Raw genomic sequence first — 6848 nt, forward strand, 5'->3', positions numbered from 1 at the left:
AGGGGAGCCGGTAGTATGTCATGGCCCCCGTCCTATCTATGTATGTAGAGGTGTGCGTTGGACAAGTATTTTGTAAATGAGCTTGACTCTTGTTCTATGATGTCATTTTGAAATGGTTTGCCCTTAGTCCCTATTTCCCGTTAATTAATGTTGATTGTACTTCCGCGACCGATGAAGTGTGATGACAAGTTTGAGAGGCTTGTTTGGGGTTCCTTCGGATTCCTCATTCGCCATGTCACGTCTAGGCCCTAGGCTTGGGTCGTGACAAGATAGATAACATATTAGGCAAAACCATACTTTACCCATGAATGCCCATAGTTGAACCCCCAAAATTTTACCCATCTAAAGTATATGGTGGATTTATCAAATATGAGATTATTTTGCTAGGACTACTCCAAACAAGATATTTGACTAGGTTAAAGGTTTTTTCCCCATTTTTTTGGGATGGGTGGGGGTGGGATGATGATAAAAAGGGAAAGGTGTTGAGAGAATTTAGTTAGTGAAATAATTGTTAGTACAGTTGTTAGTCTGTTCAAGAAGTTGGTTATGAGATCTAGGTGGTTAGTTAGTTAACAATTAATTTAGTCTTAAACTTACTACAACAAAATAAGCTTCAACAGTTGTGTACATAAACACATGTATACAATACTTTATGATTAACAATTCATAATATCTTAATATCTTCTTATCAATAACTCTCATTCTTCTTGTCTCTGTTCTTTTTGTATAAACCAATATGGCAGGATCAACCTAATTATACACAGTATCAGAGCAATTGAGTTCAATCAATGAAATACGATTCGGATAAATCAACACTAATCAAGGTTTCTTTTTTTGCAGCTATAATTTTTTAGTAATGAGGTTCACATAACTCCTTAGGGATGAATCTTTTGCAGCATAGTAATGGGAGTATGTTTGATGGTGAAGTGTGTAATATGTTTTATCACTTGCATAGTAGAATGAATTGTTATACCATCTTCCATTTTCACTGGCTCAGAGTTCTCCTATTTTATTTTTGCTTGTTGAGAATATTCACCTTCCTCTATTTATCTTTACTCATTTCGAACTAAGAGGCATTGTTGGTAGATATTATATTTCTTTATCCAGCCACCATTAAATTCTTATGATTATTGGGTAATCATATTTGTCTCATAATCCAATTGTGATGTGTACTTTTTTTATCTTGACACATAACATTTTTCTTGGGTTTTGAAGAATTTATAAACTCACTTTTCTCCCTATTTTTTGAATTTGGTCAACCTCGGGGGCGGATATACAAGGAGTCCAGGGGTTCATCCGAACCCACTTCGTCGGATAATTACATTGTATAATATAACATCAAATTATATATATATATATATCTAATATTGAGCGCCCTAAGCATATGCCTAAGGCCTAGATCACTGGGATTTATTATTTCAAACCCCAATTATAAAGTCAACAAAAGGGAAAAAATGGTTTCTTCTAGAGATTTTTGTAGTTGTGTATTTTTTTCTCCACCTCAATATCTCAACAGTCGGCTTCCTCTTTCACTTCAAGTTTGCAGGACTCCAAATCTCTGTTGCTACTGCGTGCTGAGCATTGTTTAATGGTGGATTGGTTGGTGCTGAAGCTTGAAAGATGATCATCTGCTTGTGGAATGTTCATTGATGAGATGTCGTCAATTGTCCCTTCCATCTCTGTTCATGGCTACCTCGATACGTTCTTGGTTCCTTTTTTTCTATTTTAAAAAAAATTTATATTTACTTTGGTCATGGTATTTGTTGATGTGCTTTCCTATTTGGCTGATATCAGTAGCAGACATAGGTTTTCCATCATGGGGGTTAAAAGAAACTAAACAAGCTAATAGTATCTGCAAATGAATGGATCAGATAAAAAATACTTTGTTTAGAGCACACATATCTAAAAACATAGATAGATTAAACATAAATGTAGAATGCAAACACGGGGAGAAGACAAACAATTCAAGAACAAGTTTATAACACATATTTATATTATACTAATAAGGAAATATTAAGCAGTACAAGTCATATTCAAATTGGGAGAAATATAGAAGCAGAGTATTATTGAGTTGTGTATCTAAATTACATTATATAATCTTTTTTCAAGTATGATTCTATATATTGTTCATGTTCCAAGTAGAATTCTATATACTATTCATATTCATATTCCTATTCTAACACTCTCCCCTCAAAGACATATTTATCAAGCTTGTTACAAATATAATTGATACAAGGACTAGTGAGGGACTTGGTGAAGATAACTGCAAGTTGTTCACTTGACTTCACAAATTTTGTAACAATATCTCAAGTGAGTATCTTTTCTCTCGCAAAGTGACAATCAATCTCAATGCGCTTAGTCCTTTAATGAAACACTGGATTTAATGCAATATGAAGGACTGCTTGATTATCACGCACAATTTGAATAAGATTGATTTCTCCAAGTTTCACTTCTCTCAGCAACTGTTTGACCAAGCTAGCTCACACATTGTTGTAACCATTGCTCAATATTCTTCTTTTGCACTAGATTGAGCAACCATACTCTATTTCTTACTCTTTCACGACACTAAATTATCTTCTACTAAAACACAATATCATGATATAGAACATCTACCAAAGGGTGATCCTACCCAATCATTGTCTTTATATTTAGTGATATGTTCATCGTCTCAATCATCGAGAAGTAGTCATTTACCTAAAGTTGACTTTATATATCATAGTATGTGAACAAACACATCATAGTGACTATCACAAGGGGGAAATCATAAACTTATTTACAACACTCATAGGAAAAGAGATTTTAAGTCTAATCACTATGAGATAATTCTACTTTTTAACCAACTGATACACCTTTCATGATCACTAAGTGGCTCCCTTTGTCCCAGAAGGAGTTTAACATTCAGATCCATAGGAATGTCAATGGGTTTACAACTATCATTCATATCTCTCTAGTGTATTTAAAGAATACATGTGTTGTTAAATAACAATTTCTGATCTGGACTAAGCAACCTTAAAACATAGAAAATAATTTAGTCTACCGAGGTCTTTAGTTTGAAAATACTAAAAGAGATGTTGCTTCAAATTAATGATACCATCTTGATCATTGTTGATGGTAACGATAACATCAAGGTAAATAACAAAATAAGTACATAGATTTGGTGAAAGTGCAAATAAAACATATAGTGATTAGCTTCACTATGAGTTATTCCAAGCTCTTGAATTAATTTGTTGAACTTCATAAACTAGACTCGAGGAGATTATTTTAGACCATAGAGTAACTTACATAAACAACTAAAAAGGCGACTAGACTCCCTCGAGCAACAAAATTAGGTGGTTGCTCCATATAGACCTCTTCCTTAAGATCACCATGTAGAAAAACATTCTTAATGTCCTAATGATGAAGAGATGAATGATCAATGGCATCCATACATAAAAAAAGGACATATGCTACTATAGTCTCAGAGAGAAAGTGTCACTATAATCTAGCCGGAATACTGAGTATACCCTTTGATAACAAGGTGATCCTTATAATCAACCTGTGTGTCGAGATCAATTTTGGATGCATAAATCCAATGCCAACCAAGAGTAAATTTACCTGTAGGAAGGGATACAAGCTCTAAAGTACTACTCTTATGTAAAGAAGATATCACATCAATCATAGTTTGCTTCCATAAAAAATGAGAAAGTATTTCACCTATAGTCTTAGGATGAAAATAGAGGACGGATGATACAAAGGCATAGTGGGGTGATGATATATGATGATAACTCAGTTTTTGCAAGTGTTGTTGATGTCGAGATTTGTTGTGGCACGTATTATTGATGTCAAGGTATGTTTTGACAAATGTTATTGATACCAAGGTCTAATCCAGTAAATGGTATTGATGTCGAGGTATGTTATGACAAGGGATATTTAGATTGATGTTTCTTCTGGCAGATGTATGGATCTCGGATGTATCCCATGGATCCCCATTTGATGTGTGTGATCGATTAACTTGATTATTGTGATTGATGAAATTGATTATTGTGATTGATAACTTTGATACTTACGATTAGTTGCCTTGATACTTGTAATGTGACGAAATATAATTGTTGGACTATGACTATGGAACCTTGTGAACTGTATATTGTGAACTTTTAATTTGAGCTGATTGATTTAACGTTTCAAGCACACCTCATCCAATTCTAGGTGTCAACGATTATAAATCAGTATAAAACCCAACAAGTGAGTTGGGGTTGAATCCCACAGGGAGTGGTACGTGTTTCAAATTCAATTAGGAAGTGCAAATGTGGTCTAATCAGTCATACGAGTAAAAGTTATCGAAAAAGATATTAGTCAAATAAAGGGGGTGACACGAATGTCATATAGGGGATTTTGAGTTTTGAATTATCAACTACACAGTAGTCACGAAAACTTAGAAATAACAATAAGGAGTGGGATTCTCGGGATGTGATCGATTATATGCAAATTACAATATATGGGTAATTATAACTACTAGTAAACAACTAAATATCAGTAAGTAGGCTAGACTATAATGGAGATAGCTTTCTCTAGAACAACTATCCTAAATCAGGTGATTTCTTTCGAACATCAACAAGCATGACAATGAAGAAAAACCCACACCTTAATTCACCCACTTTATCGAGCTAGATTGGTAGGATTGGGTTTAGGATTCACTCTCTCGAGCTAAACCCAGCTCAACCCAATACCTACAAATCATTAATCAATACTCTTAGTTCTAAAACCTCTCTCTCTCTCGCAAGCCAATAACACAAAATTAGAACTACATTTACAAGTACAATTCATAGATTAAACCACAATAAATGATTAAACTCACTTCAAAATAGCATTTAAACTAGTAATTAACAATACCCATAAACTAATTCAACCCATAATCACATGATCACACCCCAAGAATTGGGGTTTTAGAAAAACATCATAAAAAGGTAAAAACTATTACCGAATCTATTATCCATCAACTGGGTAAGAGTGATTCAGTGTTTACAATGCTTTAATTTGTAGAATAGTCGAAACTCACTTCAAAAATCTCCAAATTGAATATCTAAAATTCTTCAAAACTATGAAAAAACTACAAAGAAAAATGTTTTCAAACTAATTTAGTCTAAGTTAGCGTCCTAAAATAAATGTTCAAAATCTAATTTATAGTTGCCAAAAATAAGCCACGAAGGGCAATTTGTCAGGACTTCAAGTTAAATTTTAATAATCCTCATGATTTATTATTTGAATATTGGCAAGAATTTACTTGAACAGTAAGTTATATTGATTCTTCAAGATTTTCAGTATATGCTTGGAGGGTCACACTAGTTTTTTCAAATATTTACTATTGAAATCTTGATAATCCAGATCATACTAATCACAATAATATATAATGTTAAAAAAATTAGTAGTATATTTTATTTTAAAATTGATCCATAATTTTTTGTGTGTGTGTATATATATATATATATATATATATATACACACTAGTATACATACCTGCGTGTTGCGGTTCATTGATAAACGTAATCATAACTATACGTTTATTGACTAATTACAAAATTTTATTTATTAAAATATGATATTACAAAGTTTATGTGAGAGAATATTAACATGTTTAACACATCAACACTAACATGAACTTGTGATTAATAAAATACTTTATGAAAATCAATAAATATAAGCTTAGTTCATTATCTAAACGTGTTTATATTAATATTAAAAATTATGTTATTTATTTGTTTTTAAAATTAATCTAAATCATAAATGTGTGCACACTGTACTGACCGGGTTCCGTTGTTATAGAAAATTCAATGGGGAAAAATTTTGGGCTGAAAAACTTTTTCGTAGTAACTTGAGACTTTTCAACCTAGTCCAAATTTGAACAAAATCCGAGTCATTAATGTCTAGGGAAATATGGTAGCAATTAGGTGATCTAATTAAGAATTTGATCGCATGAGTAGATATGTAAGTCGTTAAGGAACTCGTACGACTTTACGAAATTGAAATTTGGCGAGCAGAACTCCCAGAATTGATCTTAGCTTGAACGGGTAGTTTCAGAGTGTCGTTGGTTGAAGTAGTGTTGTGAAATGGGGTCTTAAAATTATTAATTTTGCTCACTGGTTCCGTGCAAGCTGATGAGGCGGGATTTCTACCGCTAGGGTGGGGCCGCTGTAGTGTGGTGGGTGACGCCGTGGCGGGGCAGGACGAGACTTAAAGTAGGAAATAAACCCCCAAAAACCTTTTATTTTGCAATTTTTGTACTTGAGAGCTAAGGAATGAACCCAGGGGTTTTCTTGAATGTTTTCCACTATTCTTGAGGCTAAATGTAAGATTTTAACTCCTCGAATCTATTTTTGGAACTGTAGAACGTAGTCTAATGGGTAATTATCGATAGGGAAGAGTTTTGATCTGAGAATCATGGTGGAAAAAGCCCTAATTTGGGTATTGAGATCATGGGTTGATTTAGGGTTGATGGGATTTTTAGTAATCCAGGTATTTAGTGATTGTTTATTGATTTCTGTATTATTATGATTGTTTGTAGATCAAGAACAAGCGGAACGAATCAGGAAAGGGAAGAATCAAGTTTCTTAGGGGTTTCAATCTTGTTTTGAGGTAGGTGATGGTTGTGATTCTATGATTGTGCGATGAATGTTTGTTCTTGCTTCATTCTGATACATGTTTGTATGTGAATGTTGCATTATTAATCACATTAATTGTAAATGAAGAAATATGAATGATGAATGCCATGAATCATAAATTGATTGTATGATTATGAGAATGTACTTTGTGATTATGATTGGGCTTGTTGAATGGATCGGGTATTGCGTTCCGACACACTAACTTGGATCGGT

This window comes from Solanum stenotomum, chromosome 7, assembly GCF_019186545.1.
Source record: "Solanum stenotomum isolate F172 chromosome 7, ASM1918654v1, whole genome shotgun sequence".
Lineage (NCBI taxonomy): Eukaryota > Viridiplantae > Streptophyta > Magnoliopsida > Solanales > Solanaceae > Solanum > Solanum stenotomum.